Genomic DNA, 27,946 nt, shown 5'->3' on the forward strand with positions numbered 1-27,946 from the left:
AGCTTTACACGCCCATTTTCACAGAATTTTTGAGCTTTGAGGTGTGAACGACCAGGCTAAAACAGGGGGGGTTTCATGACCCTTTAATGTTTGAACTTTATATTAGTTAGGCTAGTATTAGTTTTTGCTGTGATCTTAAATTGTAATTGAGAATTGTGAAATTTCACTGGTTTCTAAAATGTTGGTATCGTAAGGTTATATAGGTCAAAAACAACGAAGGCAATAACTTTATTTATTTAGGGCCTAGGTTAGGTTGAATGTTTTGGCAGGGAAAATAAATATGTCTAAAAAAGAAATCCTTAGTGCCCTGAGTCAATATTTTTTGTTTTGTTTTCTAGCTAGTTAATGGTGATACTTGTTAATAATAATGATATGATGACAATTTTCTATTAGTAAAAACAGTAACCTACATGTGTACTGTACCAATTTGAACTGTATTGCAGAAAGACTGGTATCATTCATTCATTCATTCATTCATTTAGTTAGTCAGTATTGACTTAGTACCAATTTAAGTACCGGTAAGATACTTTTGACTTAATATATAGTAATATAGTGGTCTCGATTTAAAGATGCACCACGCAATGGTCTCCTGCTACAGATTCTCATTGAGGACTAGCCCCCCTGAGGATGAAATCCTAGAACCGCCCCTGCGTCATATTGTATCTAATTCCATCTGAAGTCACGTTTTGGAAATGAAGTTTAGATCTGTAGAATGCCAGCTTTGTGGTCTCAGGTCAGATTTTCTTTGATAAGGTTGCACACTGCAGCCTGCGGATGAAGGCGTTTATGAATCATGCACAACCAGAGAAAGTAATGACCCTTCGTGAGCACATCCGTGAAGCTTTATGACACCCTACGAACAGCTTGAAGCGGTGTGCTTGAAGAGACGGGAAATCAGTATTAAAGGTGCTGGAAGTGATGCTAGATGGGTCATTCTTCCAAAAAGCCTTAAAACATGCCTTCTTGAGAATAGAGTGCATTAGTGCCTCCCACTTTTTCAGAAGCGTTTCCGGGAGTCTATTCATTTTCCTCGTAGGGATTTAAAATAAAAAGTCTTTGTTGAAGTGCTATAAGGCATGAACCAAGACAACAAGCTGCGAGGTGAAACACAACATTACTAACTTTTGATTTCATGCAAAAATTATGAAAATCATACAAAAAGGCAAAAAGACTGTGAACTTAAAAACCTTAGCGAGTGAAAGAACTACAATCCCATTAAACACTGAGAATGGCATAAATTAAAAATGATTGGGAAATATAAAACGTAAAATGTAAATTTAAATTTTCAACTTTTATTTATTTAGCACATTTAAAAACAACTTTATTGCTCAAAGTGCTTCACAACTTAATTAAAAAATAAAAAAGATTATATAAAATGGTAAAAAAAAAAAAATAATAAAAAAAAATAATAGTATTTAACATATTTAACATGCCTACACACATACATAAATTAAACATTGTTATGCACCAAAATAGAAACTGCCCAATGAGATCAATTTAGAAAGAAATGTTTCCAGTACTCAAGGTTCCCTCATTTCAAAAGCTAAGTTAAGAAGTTGTTGTCGTTAAAGTTGTTTATTACTATGGAAATAATGTATAAAGTTATGTATAAAGTGCAGAATATGCACATATATACAAATATTTAAGAGTTTTGAGAGCCTAGTGAGACTGAATTGAGTCATTTGCAGTGCTTCATGGGAGTGGGCGGAGCCAAAGAGCTCAATTTGCTCATGGCGACTCTCTGATTGGTTGAATTTTCTATACAGCATCATGGGTAATGCTTTTTTTTCTTTTTTTTCTTTTTACAAATAAGTTGGCTCTACAAAAGTATATACCATCAATTAACAACCTTGTAGCTCGCAGTAGGTCAGTCTTTAATGGTTATCATTAAAAATCAACTTATATGGAAAATGGAGTTGGAGTTTTTATGGAGTGAATGGAGTTTTTACTTCCAGAAAGGACTGTTTCACTGTTGCACTCTATATTGTTTTCTATTGTAGCAAATGTTCTTGTAAGTTGTTTGGGCCTTGTATGTGGATTCACCTTCAAGTCTCTTGAGGGCCTCTAGATATATCTTGGATCCCTCCTACAACATAAATCTGTGGGAGCTTTATCGTTCAGCAGGTGAAAATGGTGCACATAATCACTTTGTAAAGTAACAGCACGTCTCTCCTCAACAAGACACATACGTAAATTCAGCTATGAGCAATAATAATAGTGATTCCTGCTATAGCAAACACCACTTTTTCGAAGAAACACTGTAATGTGATGCATTCCTCTGTGCTGATGGTGGTGAGTAATCAACTCTTTGTATAATCAGAGACTCGTCTTGGTGCCAGAGTGTCTGGGTCATTATACCTGTTTTAACTGATCCACATTTAGCTGTTGAATTGTGGCTTAAAGAAGGGGTGTGTGATATTGACAAAAAAAAAAAAAAAAGATATCTCCATATTTTCTGGGCAAATCTTTTTTTTTTTTTTTTTTTTTGGCTAGTATCTTGACTGGTTTTGGCCTGACTGACAGCTGACTTTTCTAACCTTATGTAGATGTATTCATCATCTTTATGCAAATTCTTCCAGATAATCAATCAATAAATTCAATTAGAATGAACACTATAGTCTGTTACCAATCAAATGAAATACGTAAGTGTCAACAAAATCCATTTTTGCCGCATTTATAGAAGATGTATTTACACTGCAGTTACAATTGCATAAGATTAATGTTTTAAAAATAATATTTTGAATATTGAAATATAAATATTTAAAAATATAAATATAAATCTGTGAGTAGGTCACTGTTTCAATAAGTTATTAAGTTGTTCATTCTACTGATTTGTTGAAATGGCTGATTCATTTAAGAACAAAGCAAGTGACTGAATGGATTGTTGAATCATTGATTTGTTAAAAAACTGGAACAAAACACCACTGTGTGTCGCTCAGAGATGCACAACGATTCTGTTGCGGCTTTGTTTGGAACTATTTTGCTCATTTTTGGAACATATTTAGCATGTTTTGGAATTAATAGCGCAAAAACAGACACAATTGGCAAAATTGTGTCTAAATGTAACACAGTAGTAACTTCTTGTTAACTGAACTGTTTATTGAACTGTAAAGTCAATATCACATTTGCAATGATGTTGATATTTGGGAAAAACAGCACACCTGCTCTAGTGATATTCCTAAACTATATCCCCACTGACAAAAATATGAACGTGTGTTCGGCTTTACGAAAGTCGTCGGCAGCGCTGCACAGGTCACAAGACTTCACGAAATTAACAATGTCACCAAAGAAGTGTGTTTTTGGTTGTGAGGGAAAGATAACCTTGCTTCACAAAGAACCCAGTGTTAGTGTAAGTGGAGCTGTGAGTTTTGTGCTCGCGCATTACATTGATGCGCTCTCGATATTTGTAATAACCATAGAAACTGATAGTTGCAATCACTTTTTTATTGGTTAAAATGAATGGAGAATATCTCGTGTTTTTTCCGTGGCTGCTCGAGCCCTCAGGATCGGCGCTTATGGTTTCATAAACAAGGCCCAGTTCTACACTGGATTTACAGATCGTTTGAAACTGAAAGATGGAGCTGTCTCAGCAGTAATGATCCCGGTCATGAGTCGGAACCGCAGGTGGTGAGTAAAAATGCTTCAAATGTCTGTTTTGTTGGCAATAGGCGCCTAAGTGATAATGTAAACAACACGAACGTAGTAAATTCATAAATTCATTATTCATCATTCACTATACGCTATATTCATTATATTGATTCAAAAGTTATCCAGGGATAATGCGATGGTGTATTGTGTGTAGCTTGCAGACGATCGCTACGCAAAAGCTGTGCGTGCTCATCACTCTTTAGCTCCACTCACACGGCATGCCTCCAGGCGCTCGGCTTTTTTCGGAAAGACTCGGTACAGCGTATGTATCTTTTATAAATATTATAAAACTAAACACTTTTCGGAGATATGAAGGATGCACTACTACTCTATAGGTACACAAGATTAACATGAGATTGGCAGAAACTGTGTGTGATACCCCCCCTTTAAAACATCCAGTTTTTTAAATGTTTTAAAAACAGTTTTTCTTGGTCATGCAAATGTTAAGGGAACATTCCATTTTATAATTTTGCTAACATTATGGAAATGTTTCAGAATGTTCAGCGAACATTCAGAAGTAACATAACTTTACGTAACGGAAAAAAGATTAGATGAATGTCCAACTAAAAAGTTTCAGAAAAACATTCCATACACAATGTATAAATAATTGTTTTGTGCTAACGTTTTGAGAACATTGTAAAATACCAGGTAACTTTGAAAGAAAATTCTATTAATGTTATTGAAAAAAAAAAAAAAAAAAAAAAAAAAAGTTTGTTCATAACTTTGAGAGCACCTTGCCAGAACATTATCCAAAGTTCTGAGAACATTACATCCTGGGATCATATATACCGTAAATATAAGACAGAAACTCATAAAGGGGCATATGTCACCATATATTGAATTTTAATGTCATTCTAACTTCATTCTACAAGGCTACATCTTTTTATTTTATTTTATTATTATTATTATTATTATTATTTATTTTTTTTCCAATTTTGTGGGTTTTCTTGTGCGTAAGTTCACACCAGCTCCAGTTGCGAGCAGCACGACAGAACAAGGTCACGCTGACCAACTGTACTGCAGGACCGCACTGATATATGGCCTGCCTTTACAAACACGGCAATAAAGATTTGGGTGTTTGAATGAATCACGCAGTCAAACGACGCTTCATTACTGGAGCTATTAGTCTCCCGTAGGAGCCGATACTTCATGGCCACACATCAACCTTGGAGCTCTTGGGATCCAATGGGCAGAGTCAGAAATACGACTACACGTCCACGCTGACCCAGCACCACGCTGACTCTTTCGTTCACACCGCCGTACTGGCGAATTTGCAGGTATTTGTGCGCCAATAGATCTTTTTCCTTCAGGATGAAATGAATTTCCACAGATTCAAATTCACCTGCTCAGCTGTTGATTGAGCAGCCAGTGGGTTTTACAGCACAACCTCAACCTTCAGTAAACATCGCAGTAAATAAAAACAAACTGTGCCACACCGGAGCTTCTCTCCTTGGACTCAAAGCCAAGTTTTCGTATTGATGCCTCACCTCCATCCATCACCGCTACAGACGGCTCCTTTATTGACCTCTGAGAGCCAATGAATGACAGAGTCCGTTCCTGATAGATAATATCACCGGCTGATAGATTCCAGCCAGCTCTCATTCATCAGAAAGGCCCTGCTGTACTGTATTAGTCGAGCGCTTCACCGAGCCAGACACACGGTTAGTCCCAGATTCCCACTGTAAATCCAGTCACGTCCCGCATTCGATTATAGTCAGAGCAGAGGACAGCAGAGAAACCCCACTCGTGCGCTGTCGCTGTCAGATGCAGGGTCTGCCGGCAGACGCCTAAAGACCAAATCCAACTTGATCTCTTTTAGTCACTAAGTGATACCTGAGTTTTATGTGTTGCTGTGTGTGTGTCCGAGAGTTGCTGTATTCTGACGGCATTCATTTTCTAAACAAATGCCATTTCATTTGGTGATTGAGGTGGGATCAGGATCTCTGTAGTAATAAGTGGATAAGGGCACTACAGAAATCACTTTGAAATAAGTGCAGTATACAGGGCTTGACATTAACACCCCGCCAAATGTGGGTGGATTTCAGTGATATATAATGCAGTTACTCCTACTAGCCACTTTGGCAGGTTGAATTTTATATATAATATACATTTTTCAACTGTAGTCTTTTAAAAAGGCATCTGAAATGATAAACGAAGTGCAATGTAATGTTGTCAAAAATATCAATTTACGATGCATATCGCTACTGAAATATCTGAAATGCTTCCAATACTCATTTTCCGCAGAAAAGACATGATACCACCTGCGCTTTCTCGCTCTCTCATCTCTCCGACAGCAAGTTGACACACAAACCCGCCTCCCCTCACTCACTCATTTCATTTGCTCTGGATGAATATTTTTGATGTTACAGGGCTTGAATTTTGGTGTGGAATTGCACGTATTGCACACAATTTTACTTATTCCTGCAGATTTTGTGCTCACACCCAAAGTGTGTGCACATAAAGCCGCCTTTCAGTACTAAATTGAGTTCTTATTCGCTGCTTATTGCGCTTAAACAGTCAAATTTCACACAAAATACTGTCAAAATGTTGGTCTTGGTGAGTATCCATGTAAACACAGTCAGTTATGTTTTAAGTGAATGTAAACAGTTGAGAAAGAAAACGCATGTGTAACGGTCAGTATAATGGATCCGTGCATCAGGTCTTAAAGTGACAACAGCCTAATACAGGTGCTGGTCATATAATTAGAATATCATCAAAAAGTTGATTTATTTCACTAATTCCATTCAAAAAGTGAAACTTGTATATTATATTCATTCATTACACACAGACTGATATATTTCAAATGTTTATTTATTTTAATTTTGATGATTATAACTGACAACTAAGGAAAATCCCAAATTCAGTATCTCAGAAAATTAGAATATTGTGAAAAGGTTCAATATTGAAGACACCTGGTGCCACACTCTAATCAGCTAATTAACTCAAAACACCTGCAAAGGCCTTTAAATGGTCTCTGAGTCTAGTTCTGTAGGCTACACAATCATGGGGAAGACTGCTGACTTGACAGTTGTCCAAAAGACGACCATTGACACCTTGCACAAGGAGGGCAAGACACAAAAGGTCATTGCAAAAGAGGCTGGCTGTTCACAGAGCTCTGTGTCCAAGCACATTAATAGAGAGGCGAAGGGAAGGAAAAGATGTGGTAGAAAAAAGTGTACAAGCAATAGGGATAACCGCACCCTGGAGAGGATTGTGAATCAAAACCCATTCAAAAATGTGGGGGAGATTCACAAAGAGTGGACTGCAGCTGGAGTCAGTGCTTCAAGAACCACTACGCACAGACGTATGCAAGACATGGGTTTCAGCTGTCGCATTCCTTGTGTCAAGCCACTCTTGAGCAACAGACAACGTCAGAAGCGTCTTGCCTGGGCTAAAGACAAAAAGGACTGGACTGCTGCTGAGTGGTCCAAAGTTATGTTCTCTGATGAAAGTAAATTTTGCATTTCCTTTGGAAATCAGGGTCCCAGAGTCTGGAGGAAGAGAGGAGAGGCACACAATCCACGTTGCTTAAGGTCCAGTGTAAAGTTTCCACAGTCAGTGATGGTTTGGGGTGCCATGTCATCTGCTGGTGTTGATCCACTGTGTTTTCTGAGGTCCAAGGTCAACGCAGCCGTATACCAGGAAGTTTTAGAGAACTTCATGCTTCCTGCTGCTGACCAACTTTATGGGGATGCAGATTTCATTTTCCAACAGGACTTGGCACCTGCACACAGTGCCAAAGCTACCAGTACGTGGTTTAAGGACCATGGTATCCCTGTTCTTAATTGGAAAATCTATGGGGTATTGTGAAGAGGAAGAGGCGATATGCCAGACCCAACAATGCAGAAGAGCTGAAGGCCACTATCAGAGCAACCTGGGCTCTTATAACACCTGAGCAGTGCCACAGACTGATCGACTCCATGCCACGCCGCATTGCTGCAGTAATTCAGGCAAAAGGAGCCCCAACTAAGTATTGAGTGCTGTACATGCTCATACTTTTCATGTTCATACTTTTCAGTTGACCAAGATTTCTAAAAATCCTTTCTTTGTATTGGTCTTAAGTAATATTCTAATTTTCTGAGATACTGAATTTGGGATTTTCCTTAGTTGTCAGTTATAATCATCAAAATTAAAATAAATAAACATTTGAAATATATCAGTCTGTGTGTAATGAATGAATATAATATACAAGTTTCACTTTTTGAATGGAATTAGTGAAATAAATCAACTTTTTGATGATATTCTAATTATATGACCAGCACCTGTATACCTGCTGCCAAATTATGAGATAATATTAAAAATATCTATATGGCAGTTTTTCCCTATGGTATCGATGTCAAAATTGTGGCCAGTGAAAATGCTGAGTGGCTAGTAACTTTGGAAAACCACTAGCCACAGTGGCTGGTAAGCAAAAAAGTTAATGTCAAGGCCTGGCGGTATATGTAATTACAATGATTACAAATTTAGGCAATTGAATTAACCTGCTTACCATCACCCCCTTTTTGATCATAGATATGAACTTAAATGGTTGTAATTCATGAATCCTTTGGACTACAGACCTAAGGTTGGTCTCTTTTTTAAAGAAGTGACAATAAAAGTGTAAAAACGTGTTAGAAGTATAACTATAAAGCAAATGTACTGAACTAAACCTTTTTATTTTATTTTATAGAAAACATAGGTAACACTTTAGTTTAGGGTCCAATTCTCATTATTAACTAGTTGCTTATTAGCATGCATATTGCTAGGATATTGGCTGTTTATTGGTACTTATAAAGCACATATTAATGCCATATTCTGTTACCATATTCTACATCCTTTAATCCTACACAAAACCTAAACTTAACAACTACCTTACTATTAATAAGCAGTAATAAGGAGTTAATTGAGGCGAAATTTGTTGTTAATAGTGAGAATTGGACCCTAATCTAAAGTGTGACCAAAACATATTTTACAAAAAAATTTGGACTATTACATTTTTCATGGTAATACAATGCCCATTTTCAAAAAGATTTTCACAGGATGAATTTTGAGTGTTTAAATTTTCGAAAGATATGCTAGGGAATCTGTGATAGGGAAAAAAAGGCAATAAAAAAGTGTGCCAAGTGTCCCACTACCGGCAGTTTACAGGCTATGGTGAGTGGTCATTTTGGATTCTTGCATTTACCGGACCACCTCAGGGAAAACTAGTCCAAATAGCACTTATGAAACGAAAAAATAGTTGCATTTGCGGCTGCCAAGATAAGTGTTGCGATTGGGCTTGCTCTGGGACTGCTAATAAACATGCTTGTCTCTTGAGATTTTTCTCAAAACAAGGTTACCCTGTAGACACAACTAAGGCTGTGTCCATACAAAAATATTTGGAGATACTTTGATACTATTCATTTGGATCCTGAATTCTTCTATAAAAATAATTATTATTCTTATAATCTTATTCTACACAAGTTTTCTTCTTAAGTAAGATAAAGTTTTTAGTGTTCTTTAGGGCAACGATTTCGTTATATTTTTATAAGTGAAAAAGTGCAATGGATGTATTTCTTCAGGTTGTGATTGTGGCACAAAATTTTTAAGCAGCAGTTAAACCAACATTTTCTACCTTAGTGGTTTAATAATTGATGCATATCGTATCGTCAGTAGTTGTTGATAGCAGTAACCTGATGCAGCTGATATGAATGAGATGCCGTCCGTGATCTGGCAGTAGGACAGGTGAGGCTGAAAGCACATCTTCCCACCGAGCTGCACCCACAGACAGTCTGTTGTTTTCACTGCGAGTTCTCGTGTCCCGAAGCGGTGGGCTGCACAGATTGTTTTTGGACGCTGCCAGGCGGGCGAGTTTTAGCAGAACACCTTCACTGTGTGCTGGTGCCTGGGGGCAGAGCTTCAGCTGTTGGAATGAGAAGTCCTTCAATCTGTTTAATGATGCATTGGAAACACTCTCTCTGACACACACACACACACACACACACACACACACACACACACACACACACACTGCCTGTCGAACACTTGGATGTGTGATTTGATAGCAGTATTTTTCTTAGATTAGAATCTTCGTATTAACTGGGTCAGGACTACCACTTGTCAGCTATCAGAACATATAACAGCCTTGTTCAATAAAGCCAAAATTAACTCTGCTGCGCCCAACAGGCCACCAGTGGTACTGGCATTCTAACACACTGTATCTGACACACATTCATATTGGATGCTTTTGAATTTTAAGTTTCACTCCTTTTAGTTTTAAACTCTTTGCTCTTAAGTCACAGCTAATAATGTGTTTGGAATCACCCCTGTCTTGTTACAGCCGACCAACTGTTACAAATTCAAATTTGTTATTGCATAATAATGATGATTATTCTCTGGAGCTTTGTGAGTCAGTTCATTTAGAGCTTCATCAGTTAATGACAGTCTGTAGTTGTAGTAAGTAAACAATCACAGTAAACATGATGAGTGATTTATAGTGGGTATTTTGCCCATATAACTGATTTTTATAGTTTTATAAACAGCAGTTATCTTATCCTTGTAACCCGGGTTAAATTTATGGGGGTTTGAGAGGGTCTGACCCCCCATAAATGGTGCCTATTGTGTTCACCTGAAGAGGTACAGTAACCATAGCAACAGTAGAAGGCTCCAATGCTTTCAATTATGATCAGTATTGAAAGATATTGACAAAACATAAGAACTAGCATTATCTCTCTCTTTTAATGGATTTATGTCACATAAATAAGTCTTTAGAAGGATTGCGCTGAAGTTGTTTTTTTTTTCTTCTTTTTTTTTTTGCATGGGGGTGAGGAAAGACCATTTGCAAATTGTTTACTTAACCTCTGGATTGCAAAAGTTAACCAACTATTAACTAACTAACTAAATAGATTAGCAAGGTTTCTTTTAGAAATTCCTTTATTTAACTTTGTTAAATGAAGAAAAAAAAAAATGGATGAATGAATGAATAAATAAATAAATGAGCAGTATTCATTTTATAAATTCCTTTATTTAACTTTGATCGATCAATCAATCAAATACTGCTTATCATGCAGAGGAAAAGTTTGGGGGTCTTTAAAGTATACTAAACAGTCTTAATATCATATGCTACGTAACAACAATCCGGAGCCAAATAAACACATGAATAGAGTTGAAGAAGTAACCATAGCAATAGCAGACTGCTATTCCGTTTCGTTTTGGCAAAATATATTAGTTATACAGGCTACACATACTTGAAAAAAGTATGTATTATAAAAAAAAAAAAAAAAAAAGAAAAAAAAAAAAATATATATATATATATATATATATATATATATATATTAGGTACACAAAAAAACTTTGACTATTTGTTTAAAAAATTGTGCTTGAGGGAGGAAAAAGTGCTTTTGTCGCCCAAAGGTTACAGACAGACATAAATGCTATTATTTAACCGCCTGTGTCCTGTAAACACGTCACCAGAGAAGAGATGTTGCTGCAAGAGGGAGGGTAAGTTATTTTGATTAAAGATTATGAGGCACATGATTTTTATTTATTTAATTTTATTTATTTTATAACGATGGCCTACACGGATAAATCAACTATAATAAACTGCAATATTCCATTAAAAAAAATCCAAGCATTGTCAATTTTGATTTCATGGTGACTTTAAAGCTTCGCTCGTGCGCCCGGACTCGGTGCGGGCGGGTGACGTCACTCCTTGCTCCGTCTCTCTCCGGTGCTGCTCGGGCTCGAGCGCGCAGTCTCGCCGCACGCGCCTTTCGGACGGCACGCGCTCTCCCCTTCTCCCGCGCGCCCCGCGATGATCCGCTCGCACTGCTCCGATCACAGCCGACGCGCGTCACACGCGCTGTGAGGAGCTAGTAGAGGAGAATCATATACTTGTATGTGTGATAAACTCTGTGGTGCGCTGAAGAACTGACAGAACAGACCGAACAGAGAAACGCTCGCGCTCCGTTCAGATGCGCAGCGGCGTTTGGATTATCACTGGATGTGAATAAACTCTCTTCAACTGAACTCACACAACACCATGATGAGGAAATTGATGATGATGGTGAGCAGGTAAGACATTTAACGCGTTCTCAACTGATTTTGGGCTTTTTGCAACATGACAAATCATAACAGAAGAGAGAGAGTGTGTGTGTGACAGTACATGAGTGTGTATGACAGTATATAACAGTATATAAGTGTTAATGACAGCGTGAGAGTATATATGAGGCATTTAAGAGGTTGTTTTCACATATAAGTGGTGAATGAGATGTTTTTCTGTACATTTAAATAGTATAGGACTGTGTGTATGGCATAAAAGCATGTCTGTGAGTCTATGATTTTTTTGGTATATATATATATATAATGTGTGTGTGTATTATTTGTAAATCCTCCTGTTGCTGCTGGATTAAATGCTCATCATGTTTCTCATGTCAGATTACACAAATCACAAAGGTTTGAGCACTTTGACCAGAATACAGACTGAAGCGACTTTGGTTATTTGTCAGATTGAGGTTTTTCTTCATCATCATGTTGTCGCTGATGGTTGTGAGGCTTTTCTTCAATAGTTTTAGGATGTTATTGCACATTCAGTCTAAGCTCTGCTTTATCAGTCTTAATCATATTTCATTTTTCCGTCTTTTTCTTTCTTGTTGTATTTTGGTTTTGCCTCATAAACCTCCAAACTTTAGATGAACGTTCTCCCAAAAAAAAGGACAAAGCAGTGAAAACCTCTGAACTCTGAGATAACGTTTGACATGTTCGTAATAAGCGCCTGACTGTCTTTCTTTCTGTCTCTCTGCGTGTTTTCTCACTGCGCTCGTGTGTGGCCGCTAGGGGCCCCTGAACTGAGGAAATGAATTGAGCGTTAATGTCATCAGGAGCGAGTGCCGTCCGTCTGTAAAAGGGTTAAAAGGGGCCGATAAAGGGGCGAGCCAGTGAGGTGATGAAAATGAGCCCAAAGTGCCCCGTGTGTGTGTGTTCTGCAGTCGATCAGCACTTACAGTCCATTGGCTCCAGATATCTCTGGTGTGTGTGTGTATAAGTGTGTGTGTGTTTCATACACACATGCCCAAACAATCAGTGCTTGCCACTGCAGTCCGACATCCCACAATTAACGCCGTGGAAACGCCTTCGATTTCCAATCCCACTGCAGCTACCAGGCAAAAAACGTTTGCGACTGAAGACAAAATAATTTGCTGTTTGGAGCAGAGTTTGCGCTTGTGCGCGCAGGGGTGAAGCTTCGGAACAGATATGAGCATTGCATATTTGGTTGAAATGCGATCTAGTCGAGCCCCCAACATACACACACACATGTGGTTAGACGGCTGTTGTGTGTGCATGTGTGTCGCTTGTGGCATTGAAACGAGGAAACGTTTGCCGTCGGGAAATTATAAGGAACATCTCGAGTTGAAGACTAATTTCTTCCAGAACACAGATATGGCAGCTTGTGCTCGTTTTTTCCAGTCCATCAGTCTCCTGTTCAGGTTATTTTTCCCACAGACTCTCCGTGACCTCTGCGGGAAGACTGGATTTGGATGAGATGAAGGAAATTTTCCTTTAGGTTCCTGATCGCGGCGAGTCCCTCGATGACATTCCATACATGATGGAAAAACAGAAAGGCAATGAAAGAATGAAGTGGGGGGAAAGAGGAATGTTTTCAGAAGTCCATGACTAGATCTTTTGGAATGTCAAGGTTTCTGAAAAAAAAATCCACATGAGAGAGACTGAAAGAAATCTATAAAAAAAAAAGAAAAAAAGTCTACAATTATGGGGCGCCGACTTGTTTGAGAAAACGAATGGAGTGCCAGAACTTCTGGGAATGATCTGGCCTGTAATCTGCCAAGCGATCACAGCCAAAACTGACCGCTCACTTCCGAGTTCAGACCCGCTTGACCCTGAGAAAGATCCAATGTGATCGCATTAGAATTCAGCACTTTCTGTGGGGTGTACAATGAAATATAATGAAAATCATAATAGAGCATTTTTTTTTTTTTTTTTTTTTAGTTAATTTTCATCAAATGCTCAGTGACGGTAGGCATTTAACCTTCAGAACACAAAATATGAGCTTTTTTATTTTCTTATGAGGCTTGCATTTTTTGACCTTGTCACCAAAATGTGGGAAATAAATACAGTTTTGTGGAAAATACAGTTAAAATGAAATAAAATGCAGAAATGGTGACAGTGTTGCAAGAAACTGGATTGCAGGTTTATTTTAAATGAATACATCACTCAGTTCGGGTTAGTTAATTTGAGAGCAGATGTTGACTTAGTTAAGCAGAGGGGGCGGGGATACAAATGTGTGATGTGTTTAAAACTAGCCACACTTAATATTAGGTTATTTATTTTATTTTGGAGAATAGTTTATCAAACAAATAACTAAAATGGAATATTTAAATAATTAAAAAAAAAAAAAAAATTAAAAACAGTATTTTTTAATAATAAATTGTTTTATGTATGAACAACTTTAGAGCTAAAAAAATATTTATGAATCCTCTGAGTTTCATAAAATATTAAACTCATGAGTTAATAATTTTATTGTATTCTTAAAATGTGTTCATTGAGAGCAATTAACTGACACAGTCAGAATTATTTAACACAGTTAACTCATTCATGCAAGTTTAATGCAAGGTTTCGTTCTGTGGGTTTTCTAAAAACGCTGTTTTCTACAAACATTGGTTTTCTTCTATTCCTTGTATAGAAGAAAAATGCATGTTTCTATGTGTAATTGTGTGTGAATTATCGCAACAGTTCCCTCACAAAGGCTTTAGCAATTCCAGTTCTGACCGTTTGCACTTCTTTTCAGTGTCTATCTGTACAAAAATGAAGTGTTTTCTCTACACACGAATACCATGATTGCTAATTACAAGTCAAGTCGGCCAGTTTATAATTGATCATTCTCAGTGAAACTCCAGATAAAGGCATCAGGAGAGAAGGGTGTATGGAGGGTTATTATGGCTCCTATAAATCCTGTTTATTGGGAAGAGAGCCGATGAAAAAGACACAGTGTGACGGAGGAGAGAGCGGAGGACAATGAAGAACAAACCACTCTTACTATACCGGTTAAAGAGCTCAACCGTGAACGCCCACTTTTACAGCAGTATTTCGATAAAGATCACAAAACAATTCCTCAAAAACAGTCACAACATTTAAAAAAAAAAAAAAAAAAGTGTTTAGAAATCAGAAACAAAAAGATTTTGTACTTATTTATTTATTTTCTCTATGAACTACAGTCCCATGAAGCACTGTGAATGATGTAATGAACCAAAAACATTGGTACCAGGGCTGCATATTATTGAAGAAGAAAAAAAAAAGAAATCTGCATAAGATATTAAAAAATAATTTTGATAAAGGCTGAAAGTTTTCATTTTTGGAGTGCAAAACCATTATTGTAATTCTCAATGATTTGGGGAATAATCTAAAAATTGTGATTAGGACTTTTACATGATAAACATTTAGCATCTCATATCGCTTCGGCTTGGACACCAGCAAGAAAATAGACCAAAAATAAATGTTGCACAGCCTTATTTGGTGCATGTATGAAGCTATTGACTTATAGTTATTGATTGTAAGTATAAAATATTTTACATTTATTTATAAATGCACAGTAATATAAGGATTTTGTGTCTGTTCAACTCAATCGTCATTCATGGTGTTTCATGAAGTGGGTGGAGGCTTCTGAGCTTATTTGCTGCAGTTTCCATTTTCATGGTAACAGCAACTTCTCTGATTGGTGGGTCTTTCTTGAGGATTATACAGTAGGTAGTGTAGTTCTTTGATCAGAGAACAGTGCCTGGAGAGGTTTAATTGTTATTGTTAAAAATCCATTTCTCTGTGAAGGAAATAAACAGCATTTGCACTTCCTGAACTTGACTCTTGCTCTCTATTTTGGTGTATCTTGGTTTTTCATTTACTGCTAAATATTCCTCCCTTATTCGTCCTGGTCAGGTCAGGATGGACTGAGAGTCTTCTTCTATTGATCTATCCATCTCTCTTACTAGTGTGGAATAGTTGGTTGGGCGGAGGCCAGACAGATGAGAACAGCTGTTATCGTCGTCAGTGTTAGGTATTTCAATGGCTATTATTGAAGAAACACCAGATATTGGCACACGAGGAATTCTCTGAATCACTGTTTATTATTCTTTAATGTAGTTCTGGTCTTGTGGACTTTTAGAAAAGAAACTCTTTTATAACACACATTATTACTAGTTGAATTCATTTGTCCACTAACAATATTTAACAGTATACACTACTGTTTAAAAGTTTGATTTTTTTTTTTTTTTTTTGGAAAGAAAATAATACTTTTATTCAGTAAGGACACATTAAATTGATCAAAAATGACAGTGAAATCATTTATAATGTTACAAAATATTTAGGCTGTATTTCAAATGAATGCTGTTCTTTTGAACCTTCTATTCATCAAAGAATCCTGAAAAATAAAAAGTATTGCAGTTTCCAAAAAAAGTAGCAAAAACATTTCAGCATTGATAATAATAAGATATGTTTCTTGAAGACCAAATCAGCATATTCAAATGATTTCTGAAGGATCATGTGACAATAAAGACTGGAGTAATGATGCTGAAAATTCAACTTTGCATCACAGGAATACATTACATTTTAAAATATATTCACATGGAAAAAAAAAAAAAAAACATTTGAAATTGTAATAATATATTACCAAGCCATTGTAATTTCTGAAAAAATATTATAAAAATAAAACATATTTTTGTAATATTTTCTCATCCTATTTTATTTTACTATTTATTTATTTATTTTGAGGAGGAGGAGGCACTGCCTTCCTTGCCTCCTCGGAGGAAATGCCCCTGAATGTTATTTCACATCCTGCCCAATGTTGTCTTATAATGTTCATATTGAAGGCTATGATAACAAATATAGTCAATTTAACCATGTATACTATACTGTATATTATATATATTATCACATTGCATTCTAACATTGTAACAACAACATTACAATCAAACAACAAAAATAATGCTTTTTTTAAGCAGAAGTTAAATTCACCAAACTAAAAATAAAAATCACGCAACATGATTTACTAAGATTTGCGCTAGTCAATTTTCTTGTATTTGTGTCATTATTTAACTCCCCAAAGCATGTCTTAAACCAGATGCTAATTTGTGCTTCTCTTGGTAGATTGTGTTGTCCATTATGGAAATGATCTGGCTGCGTTTGTGTTCTTTAATGTGCACATTGTCAGTAAATCACCCGCAGAGCTTTCCACTTCCATCTGCACTTTTATTGGATTGCACTCTCATGCTAGTTTGCCGTTTGGTAAATCTGGCGCAATATGTTAAGTGGTATAAGGAACACACATTCACTCAGTTTAGTAATTTTTTATTAGCCTACATTTGATTACCACATTACAATAGTCACTTTACAGGTACTGCTATTATAAAAATGCACTAACTTGTAGGTTTAAAATTCTACATATGGCACATTTAATGTCCAACAAATATATTTAGTCAGAATTATTGCACTCCGGAGCTCGTTCACTTAAAGCTGCAGTCCGTAAGTTTTGCCTCTTTGTTGCCATCTCTGTTTGAAACCTGCAATTGCAGTTATTTGCGGAATTATCATCTTTACGTCGGTTGTGCATCGGCACGGCTCCTCAGCGAGGATGAATCTAATGTTTTGAGAATGTGTGGCAATGCACCGATTTACACTGTACTTCATAATCACAGACTGTAGTCTTGGAAGTATGACCAAAATAAGAATTTTCACCGGAAAATGACATCTGAACAAGTAACAAATCTGCCGCTTTTGTTCTGACCAACTAAGAAAAAAAACATAAAAAAAAAACAGTGCTATTAATGGTGATTAAATCTAACGATCGCTTAGCTCATATCACATCAAACCGTGCAAATTATTACTATTATACTTTGTTCTCAAATTGTTAATGTTAACAGCATCAGCGTTGCGTAACTACGTGTATTTAGTGTGTATTAGCGTTATCTGTAGATTTCAGTTTCCGTACAGTCTAATCTCTAACGTTAATGTCAAACCATACAATCTACAATCCACATGTAATTTAGCCTACTAGCTGGGATTCGTTCTTTACGTAAACAGACGTGACGTAATGACGCAAAGACGAACGGCGGCATGCTCGAATTTCGCTTGCATAACACTCATCCACTTCTGACAACAAAATGGAAATATTTGCATGACCTTCTAGCATTTACAAATGAAGAATATACCTGTGAAATATATGCACTGAGGAAAGCATCTCAAATGCATTAAACAGCGCAAGTACATTCAGAGCATATGCCGGGGAAAGCCTTGTTAAACTATATGCATTTAATATCTTTTGGGTTATTTTGAAGCCCTTAATTTAAAGCATGTCTCATGTTTAGGACAAATTGGATTATGCATTTTCCACGCAGCAGCTCACTCTGTGTCCTCCTCTGTTTTTCAGATGCGCTCGTAACATCAAACTGCTGTATATTGATAGAAACGGTATTGCTTCACCCTATGTTTTTACTTATTTATTTTTCTTTTTATAAAATATATCGATATAACTTAGAAACTTGAAATACTGCCCAGTCCTAAGTGGAAATATGTTTTAGCTTTAATAGTGTGTGTAGTTGAAGAAACACCCAGTAATGACTGCACTTATATTAGTCTATTTATAAGGGAGTTATACTGGTGGACTTAAATGACTTGAGTTATATGTGTATGCATTATATATGAGTAGTTATTTAACTGAGATGCATGAAAAATACATGGAAATGAGACCGGAGACTATTGCAGTGAATAGCTTAGGTCGTACAGTGCTGAATACTGTAATAATGTTCATGAACCGGGGGAGACTGAGACGCTGGTTTAGATCTCGTGAGCTGTAAACTTGTGAAAGTGTCCAGAGGAAGCAGAACCTCAGAGCTGTCAAAGTCCACAAGAGCGGCCTCTGATATCAGAGGAAATACTGCAGCGCACACACACACAGCTGAAGTCAGAGCGCTTGACTGTGATTTATGTTTCTCATGGGAATCACGTCTCGCTGTGAAATGAGGAATGAGTTCCATTAGCAAACGCATGAACACCTTACACACCAACACCACGCAGACTCACACGCATGAACACTGCACACGGATGCAAGCATGAACGTTGTACACGTGCAGATGCCACAGACCAATGCATTTATCCCAGGCATCAGATATGACCTCAGATATCCATGCAATATTCACTGGGACGAACACAGTTTGAGCATTTGCATGTTTCTGTCCCTCTTCATCATGAGCGATGGATGCTGAGCTGCTGTAAGAAGATTATAGTTGTGCAGAGAGAGTCAGACAGAAAAACAGAGAGAGACAGCAGTTAGTAAAGGGGGAGTTTTATGGTGCTCATAAAGAACAGATAAAGAAATGTGTAGTTTTACTGAGTGTGGACAGTCAGTCGATCACTCTCGAAATCTTCATTGCAGGCCTGTGTCTGTAGATATTCTGAGAAATGTCTCTGATTTTTTAATTAATTATTTTATTTTTTTATCCATACAGTGAAAGTCAGTGGGGTCCAATGTTCTTTGATTTCCAACGTTCAAAATAATTAATTTTACAATGTTTGGAACAACATGAAGATGAGTAAATTATGACGACATGATCATTTTTGGGTGAACTATCGCTTTAATGCATCATTGCCATATTCATTATGCCTTGTAATACACATATACTGTATATATGATATCTTGCATGCACATAATTATTAATAGGTCTATGTAATTGTGAATATTCTATGACTTGTGATGTTTCTGCTGCCAATATAAAGTTAGGTAAACCTGATTGTCACTTTTTCACTACTTAATTTGGACATTAAGACTGCAAAAGTCATGTCAAAGTCTAGTTTTACAATCAGAACTAGTCTGTTGATTCATGCACACAATCTATATTATTTATATAGTGAGGACTAAGGTAATGACATTTTGGCTGGTCCTCACTTTCTGAGACCCCTTTAAAGGCCTGTTTGAGGGTCAAGACTTGGTTTTAGGGATAAGGTTATAATTAGGTTCAGAGTAGTTTTAGGGTAAGGTTTTTGTGTTATGTACTCAGTTGTGATGGGTAGGTTTAGGGTAAAGAGCTAGAGATTGCATTGTGTCAAACAAATTGTCCTCACAAAGATACATTAGGTGTGTGTGTGTGTGTGTGTGTGTGTGTGTGTGTGTGTGTGTGTGTGCGGTCCTGGTAAACCCTACTACAAAACATCCTCTCAAGAATGGCAATGCCAGAAATCCTTGGCCTTGTGGGGAAAATGCAGAAAGTTATAAGGGTTGTGTTTAGGGGTAGTGTTAGGGGTTAGAATATACAGTTTGTACAGTATAAAAATCATTACTTCTATGGACAGTACCCATACAACATAGAAACCCAACATGTGTGTGTGTGTGTGTGTGTGTTTGTGGTCATGTGTTTTAATGCGACTCTTATGTATAATCATGTGTAACATGATGGTTTGAATAGTAACAGTGTTTGGAGTCTCTCGAGGGATTGTAAAGCAGCACACACACACACACACACACACACACACACACACACACACACACACACACACACACACACACACACATACATACAGTGTTTTCTTGTAAGCTCTCCAGCAGTTTATTTGATGGATTATTGTGGGATTACGGAGGGAATGAGGATACAGGAACTGTAATCCAGACGAAACGTCAAAGCATCAAACTCTGCCGACAGGAGAAGACAGAAACAGAGCGTGCAGTGTGTGTGTGTGTGTAGCACAACATTCATTCATGTGCATCTTATCTGTGAAGTTTTTAGGGTGTATGATATATATCGGTGACTTTATCGCTGTTAGCTAATATAACTGATAATTTTTCAATGGGCTGATGTAGAGCGCACCATATTTATAGCACATCTAGTTTTTGAAGGTACAAAACTGTAAAGTAATCCTTTGAGCCAATGAACTACAATCCCATGAAGCACTGTGAATAATGTAATTAAATAATAATAGTAATAAAAAAAAACAATTGTGCAATATAAAATTGTTGAGTATTTGGTAAATAGTATTGCGGTAAAACAGCATTTTTTAAAGGGTTAGTTCACCCAGAAATGAAATTTCTGTCATGAAGTACTCACCCTCATGTCGTTGCAAACCCGTAAGACCTTCGTTCATCTTCGGAACACAAATTAAGATATTTTTTGATGAAATCTGAAGGTTTCTGAACCACACATAGGCAGCAACATTATTGCACCTTTTGAGGTCCATAAAGGTATTAAAGACATTGTTAAAATAGTCCATGTGACTACAGTGGTTCAACCTAGGCTTGCTACGGTAGTCGGTGTTACCGGTGTTCAGACGCAACACCGGTTTCATCACTTGCCCACCGCGGCACAGAGGCCAATTTTTTTCCCACTTATTAAAAATATTTGCATTTAATGCAATTAACACAGTATCCATTTTCTGCGTTATATGATCAAGCTCTTATTCATGCTAATGCTTTTAAACCATTAAAGTGCGACAAGGCAAAAGAGAACGCGCTGTCTGTGAATGTCCTGCCTATGTGACACACACACCACATGCGCACGCCAGCATCGAGTTCTCTTCTGCTCTTAACGAACCATAACACACACAAATTATGCCAAAATGTCCGTTTTGTCGAGTGTTTTTCAGTAAGAATAACCCACCTTTCAAGCAATTGCCGTTAATTTGAAAGTGAAAGTCGGCCTTTCCGTAACAAAACATCGAAAGCTCAGCCGAACAGCTGATCATAGCTGTACAGGGCGGGTTTTTATTTTTCATGTCAAAAACATTCCTCGTTGCAGAGAGCGCAGTTCGCAGATGCCACTGGAGTGCAAGCGCTTTGGAAACAAGGAGAAAGTGGTGTGGCCACGCTTTCCATGCGTTTTTAGACGCGATATGTGAACAGCCCCAGAAGCGCTTTAAAAAAAAAAAAGAGGTAGAGGCCCCGCCCTCCGGTGACACCAGTATTACCGGTGTTGTCACATGTCGATTAACCGGTGGGAAAATGTTCTCACCGTCACATCCCTAGTTCAACCTTAATATTATGAAGCGACAAGTATACTTTTTTGTGTGCAAAAACAAAGCAAAAATAACGACTTTATTTAACAATCTCTTCTCTTCCCTGTCAGTGTCCTACGCTGTTCTTTTGAACTTTCTGTTAATCAAAGATTACTGAAGAAAAAAAAATGCTAATAATATTTGCCACAATTTCTATTTCCATGGTGACGGCGACTTCTCTGAGTGGTGGGTCTGTCTTAAGGATTATGGGTATTGTAGTTCTTTAGCTTTTTTAATCTTTTTTGCTTGATGGTTTGATTATAAATTAACCAAACTATGATAGTTTTGACAACAAAATCCAGATACCAGCTGGTATTACTGTAATTCAGAGAGCGTAGAGCTGACATATAACCAGTTTTGTCAGCGCACATGATTAAGCTGATTAACTTATAATCAGTATCAGCTGATTCAGATGTCAAGAAACCTGTAAAAATCAGACACAAGAGGGCTGGTGTTAGTTAATCATGTTCTTCTGCACATGTTTGTCTTGTATGAAACTCACATGATTAATACCAGTGGCATTTTGTGTTTTGTTGTCCTGTAAGTGGCTTTGACCTCAGATGATTCAGCATGCTCAGAGCTGGATGAGTTCTCTTGTCTGGTTCTCTGTGTTTCATTAGCAGCATGTTGAGTGATCGTAACCGTGTGGAATCAGAGCCACTGAACTTTCATTTTCAGACAGGGATGAGAGTGAAATATCTGGGCTGTAATCAGCAGCCGGAACGCGTCCCTGTGGAGTCATTCCTCCAACAGATGGAATGGCCTGCGGGAATATTCCAGAAACCTCCAACATTCCAGAAAGCGTCATCTAGAACTCGATTCATCACGACACACACGCAGTGAATTCACTTCATTCATCTGCTCGCAGTGTTTATAGAGCTGTTTAGTGATCAGATCGAGAGATGACAGACTTTATATCATTGTGAATTTAGCTTAAAATGTAAAATGTTCTCCTTACCTTAGCCCGATTCACAATGGTAAGCTTGTAATGATGTTTTATAATTGGGGTGGTACTGGTAGGCTTCCGCAGGAAATTCAAGCATGTCGCCATTTGTCTTTGCGTCACGTCTGTATACATAAAGAACAAGTCCCAGCTACTAGGCTATATCGCATGTGAGGCAGATCATTTATAGCCTTTTCTCACAGCAGCTGCGATAATTAAAGTTATCATTTTGATGGCGGATTGTATGGTATGACAAATTAACGTTAGTGATTTGACTGTACAGAAACTGAAATCTACAGGTAACGCTAATACACACTAAATACACAATCACGCAATGCTGATGCTGTTAACATTAACAATTTGAGAACAAAGTATAACAATAATAATAATTTGCACGGTTTGATGTAATATGAGCTAAGCGATCATTAGATTTAATCACCATTGGCAGTGCGATTTACTGTAATGTTTTTTTTTTCCTTCAGAACAAAAGTGGCAGGCATGTTACTTACTTGACAGACATACAGCTCACTTACATGACATGTTACTTACAGATGACATTCTCCAGTGAAAATTCTTATTTTGGACATACTTCCAAGACTACAATCTGTGATTCCGAAGTACAGTATCCACACAGATGTGGTGATTGACAGCAAACATTAGCTGAGGAGCCGTGCCGAGGCCCAACGCACGCAAACAACTGCAATTGTAGGTTTCAAACAGAGATGGCGACAAAAAGACAAAAATATGGACTGCAGCTTTAAATAAAAAATAGTTTAAATATATAGCTTGATTTGTATATAGTGTCTTTTTATATTTTGACCCACTTAAGTAGGACTTAAGTACATCTTTAAATGTAATTTCATAATTACTTTTATTGTCTTTAAAATATGTTAAAGTGTGCTGCTGTACTGACAAGCATTTATGGTAAACTAAAATATACTTTGATTTCTACTAAACTTTGAAACTTGTATGTCATGCATTTAAATATATTTGCAATGGTTATGTTGCAATTTAGTACATTTAAAATATATTAATTTCACATGTAAAAATGTTTGTTACCACATCAAAATAAGTGTACTTTAAAGAATGTCAAAAGATATAAAATTCGCCTGTTAAGTGCAGAAAAATAGCGATTTATAGTGGCAAGGCTGTCTTTCTCTAACGTTACAGTTTGAGAACACACCCAGCGGAGAAAAAAAAAAAAAAAAAAAAACGTCCATAATTTTCCCTCTCTTAACACTACAAAGACAGTTAAAATAAACCGTTTGAATGTAGAATGAAGGTGTATTAATGCAAATTTCCCACCAGTCCTGTATAAACTACGGCACGTAAAGATTTTATTTTTCTAATACAACGTTATTGTGAGAAGGCGGAGCACAAGGACAACGGAGCTATAATGAACACATGTTCTAATTATGTGTTTTTTAGAGGTTGAATATAAATCAAATACTGACAAACTGCCCATACTACTTCTGAATAGGATGTCTACTTAATAAAATATATGAAAATATGGAAATAAATGGTTCAGATTACTCAAACAAATGGAGGCGCCCTTAAATGGTCAGATATGGAGCTTGGGTGTCATCTAGTGAAAAAGTTTGGTACTGCGCCCAAGCAAAATCTTACTGAAAGCTCATTTTTGAAATATTTCAACCTTGTTTGCATTTGGAATGTTGACATTTTTGGCTTTTATTATCTTGCAGTTTAAGAGTAAAACATGCTTTTTTAATATATTATTATAAAATATAAACAATTATATTTTTACATTTTCATAAATTTAAACTTCTATAACTTTTTTTTATTTATTTCACTTTCATAATTTATTTCACTTCTGCAATAATCTGACAAGTGTCTTCTTTAAAACAAGTCTATATTCCAAAGCATTCTTGAATTACAACCATTTAAGTTTGGACAGTGCATTTTCATGTCTATGTGAAAAAAGGGGCTGACAGTTATTTAAACCTGTTTTTCTCAAAATTCCGTTCCTGAAAATCAGATCGATCAGCCGACTTCAGGTAACCATAACTTTTGTTACAGACAAGCTATGAAAGAAGTAAAAATCCAGCTTTCATATGGTATTGAAACCTGTGATAGTTAAAATTTCACCATGTGATGGGTTTTCGCAGATCACATCACTTTTTTTTTCCTTTTTTTTTTTTTTTTTTTACGATTTGACACTACAAGTGCACATTCAGTACAGTTTAGTGCACATTTTCGCAAAGGGTAGTATGAATATGCTAAAGGTTTAAGCAATAAATATTCTTTAAACCTTTTATGTGTTAAGTTTTAAATGCAGAATACTTTTACGAGTAATAATAATAACACGTCATAAAGTACAATTTTATGTTAGTGCAGAATGCTAATAAACACATTAACGGAATATTCTGACTTAATTCTTGTAACTTTTATAACTTTATTGACAGATTCTATGACATTGATTACCACAGAAAATCATGTTATTTACAGTCTGGCTGTTGTTGGATTTCGACATTACATTTGGTGAAATGATTTCAGTGTGTGTATCAGTACTTCTTGAACATTTCCCACACATTGTAACAATACTGTGAAAATACTGATAGCCGTGATTATTTTGGTAACTATAATTGTAAAATTATTTTTTATACCTTTTATCTCTAGTCTCACAGCTCAGAAAGTCTCTTTCTCGACCATCTGCACTGACACACTGACACCAACACTAGAGCGACACAACATCAAAATGCCATATGAAACACACAGACACACACACTTGTGTCGAGTAAAGCATTTCCCACAACCCCCTGAGGCATTATATCCCAGACTACCCCGGGAGTTTCCCTCGTTCATCTTTATGCGTTCAGTCTCTGTTCTAATGAAACAAAAGGAAAATCTATGATGTCAATCGATTCTCCCATTTACTTGAGTCTCCTTATGTTTATCCTCTAGAGTTCTAGATGAGACCTAAACAGTATCTCAAACTGTGCTCGCATTTGCTCGAAAAATCTGGGATCTCAGTATGAACTCAAGCATTTCTCATCACATCCACATTAAGCGATTTGCTGACCTGCCTTGACATTCAACTGGAAGAAATGTGAGAAAAACATGTTGTTTAGAGGTTTTTGGAGATGTAGATGTAAGGCGAGAAACTAGCGGTTGAGTTCCTGTCAGTATTTCAGTCTCTGGGCTCGAGTCCACAGAACCGCAGGACTCTTTTCTGCAGTGGACGTGAGCTCATGACCCAGACCGCATCACAACCGGATCATTGCGTGAATGAATGAGCAAACGGACGAGGGATGTGCTTGAGATCTTTAATGTCCTTCTCTTCATCACATGCTGTGAAACTCTGCAAGACTTTCCTTTGACAGCCTGTAATTTTGTGTGTGTGTGTGTGTGTTTTCATGGCTACTCAATATTTCCCACATTCTGCACATCGCTATTGCCAGCGGAAATCAGGGTGGAAAAGACCCTGGCATCTGATTGGCTACTGGGCCGTGTGCCAGTGATCACATGATCTCGGCCTGTCATTCATGGTTTATGCAAATCCATCTGGAACCTTCAACAGACTTCATCAACACTTTTTTTTTTATAGATCATTTCAGCTTTTTTTTATTGATTTTTTTTTTTATGAAGTTAAATTTTGAAAAAATCTCTCACTGACACTGATGAAGCACTTCTACTAACTTATTCTTACACTACTGTTCAAAAGTTTGGGGTCGCTTAGATTTTTTTAATGTTTTTAAAATAAGTCTCTTCTGCTCATCAATGCTGCATTTATATTCTAAAATACAGTAAATATTATTATAATTTGAAATAACTGTTTCTATATGAATACAGTTAAAAATGTAATTTATTCCTGTGATGCAAAGTTTAATTTTCAGCACAATTGACCCTTTGCCGGGAGTTTGATTGACAGGAAATCTAACCAATCATAACGCCGAATCTGCCGTTATGTCCGACAAAGCAGTTAGGGGAGTTATTAGATTAACGTCGGTGGATTTGAACTTGAAAAATGCTGTGTACTGACATCTTTCCGCTGTTGAAACAATATTCCTTCTGATGTCCATTCATGTTTATTTGATGCTATAAATTAACTAGTACTAGAAAGAGATGAAAACTGCTTGAGAACATGATGTGTGGCGTGATAGAGGCATGGCTTGTCGGACATAGCAACAGTAACTAAAGGGGGCAGGTCTTTGCGAACGGTCAATTTCTCCAGTTTTCAGTGTCACACAATCCTTCAGAAATCATTCTAATATGCTGATTTGCTGCACAAGAAACATTTTATTATTATCACTAGCTATGTTTCCATCCAAAGTTGTGAATTTAACTTTATTCGCAAAAAAAACATTTTGCGAATAAAGCAGTTTTTCCAACCAGTGAGTCGAAGAGAACAAAATCGTCACGTCCTGATAAACTGGCGCTAAATATTACTAAGAAAAATGGAAGTTGCTGCAGTAGAATTTTTGTATATAATTAAATTACTTGCGCCTCAGAGCGTGCAGACGAAACTCAATAAACAAGTTGAACGACAGACTTTGCTCAGGCATTACAGAATGACCAAAACAGCATTTCAGATGTTGTGCAAGGAGATCGGTCGGCTGGTTGGTCCAGTTATGCCGAGCCATCGCAAAGTCACATGTTTTTTTTTTTGATGCGCATCAAGGAATTTATTCAGTAAAAGTGTTTCCATCATAGTTTATGCGCATGTTTTCGTATCGCATAAAAAATGTATCCTACTCATTTAAGCGCATACATTTTTATGCACATTTTTAGAATTTATGCGCAACTTGGCGTTTTCATCCAGCGTTTTTTTTTTTTTTTTTTTATGCGATATCCCAAAATCCACATAAAAATAGGTGGATGAAAAATAGCTAAAGTGGAAAACAGTTGTGCTGCTTCATGTTTTTTTGGAAACAATGATTTTCAGGATTCTTTTATAAATATGATTATTTTATACATTTGAAATAGTAAAGATGTTTATAATGATCTCTGAGAGATTTCTGTTACTTGTGATCAGTTTAATGCATCCTTGCTGAATAAAAATGTTAATTTATTTTTTATTTTTTTTTAACAGTTATATATACATATACTCATTTGTAGAAACACATACAGATCTCTATCAGCGACCAAAACTCAATCCAGTTCTTTTTTTTTGCTTTTTTTTTTTTTGCTTTTTTTTTTTGCTCTTTGCATTTTTGCCATGGATCTGTTTTTCACTCTGTTTTCACTGTTAAAGGCCTTTGGTGTCATTGATGAGGTTCCTTGTCCAGCTTATTTTTGAAAACACTTGAAGCAAATACAGCACAGAATAATGTTCAGTCCAACATGTCCTACAGGTCGCCCGCTGTGGATACGCAAAATTAGCTGCCGCCAGGCAAA

At 36.8% G+C, this 27,946-nt stretch overlaps 1 protein-coding gene across 49 annotated transcripts in view; it reads left to right on the forward strand.

Annotated features, from left to right (window-relative positions):
* The window catches only part of LOC127516487 (receptor-type tyrosine-protein phosphatase delta), a 456,273-nt gene that overhangs the window by 289,298 nt on the left and 139,029 nt on the right, over window positions 1-27,946 (forward strand). The window contains exon 1 of one of the 49 annotated variants that reach the window (XM_051901160.1): window positions 11,352-11,679. The exons of 47 other annotated variants lie outside the window; for them this stretch is intronic. The gene's annotated coding sequence lies outside the window, so the exon portion shown is untranslated. Of the gene's footprint in view, window positions 1-11,351; window positions 11,680-27,946 lie in introns of those variants that run through there. One more of the 49 variants, XM_051901161.1, reaches the window with a different exon arrangement.

This window comes from Ctenopharyngodon idella, chromosome 7 (assembly GCF_019924925.1).
Source record: "Ctenopharyngodon idella isolate HZGC_01 chromosome 7, HZGC01, whole genome shotgun sequence".
Lineage (NCBI taxonomy): Eukaryota > Metazoa > Chordata > Actinopteri > Cypriniformes > Xenocyprididae > Ctenopharyngodon > Ctenopharyngodon idella.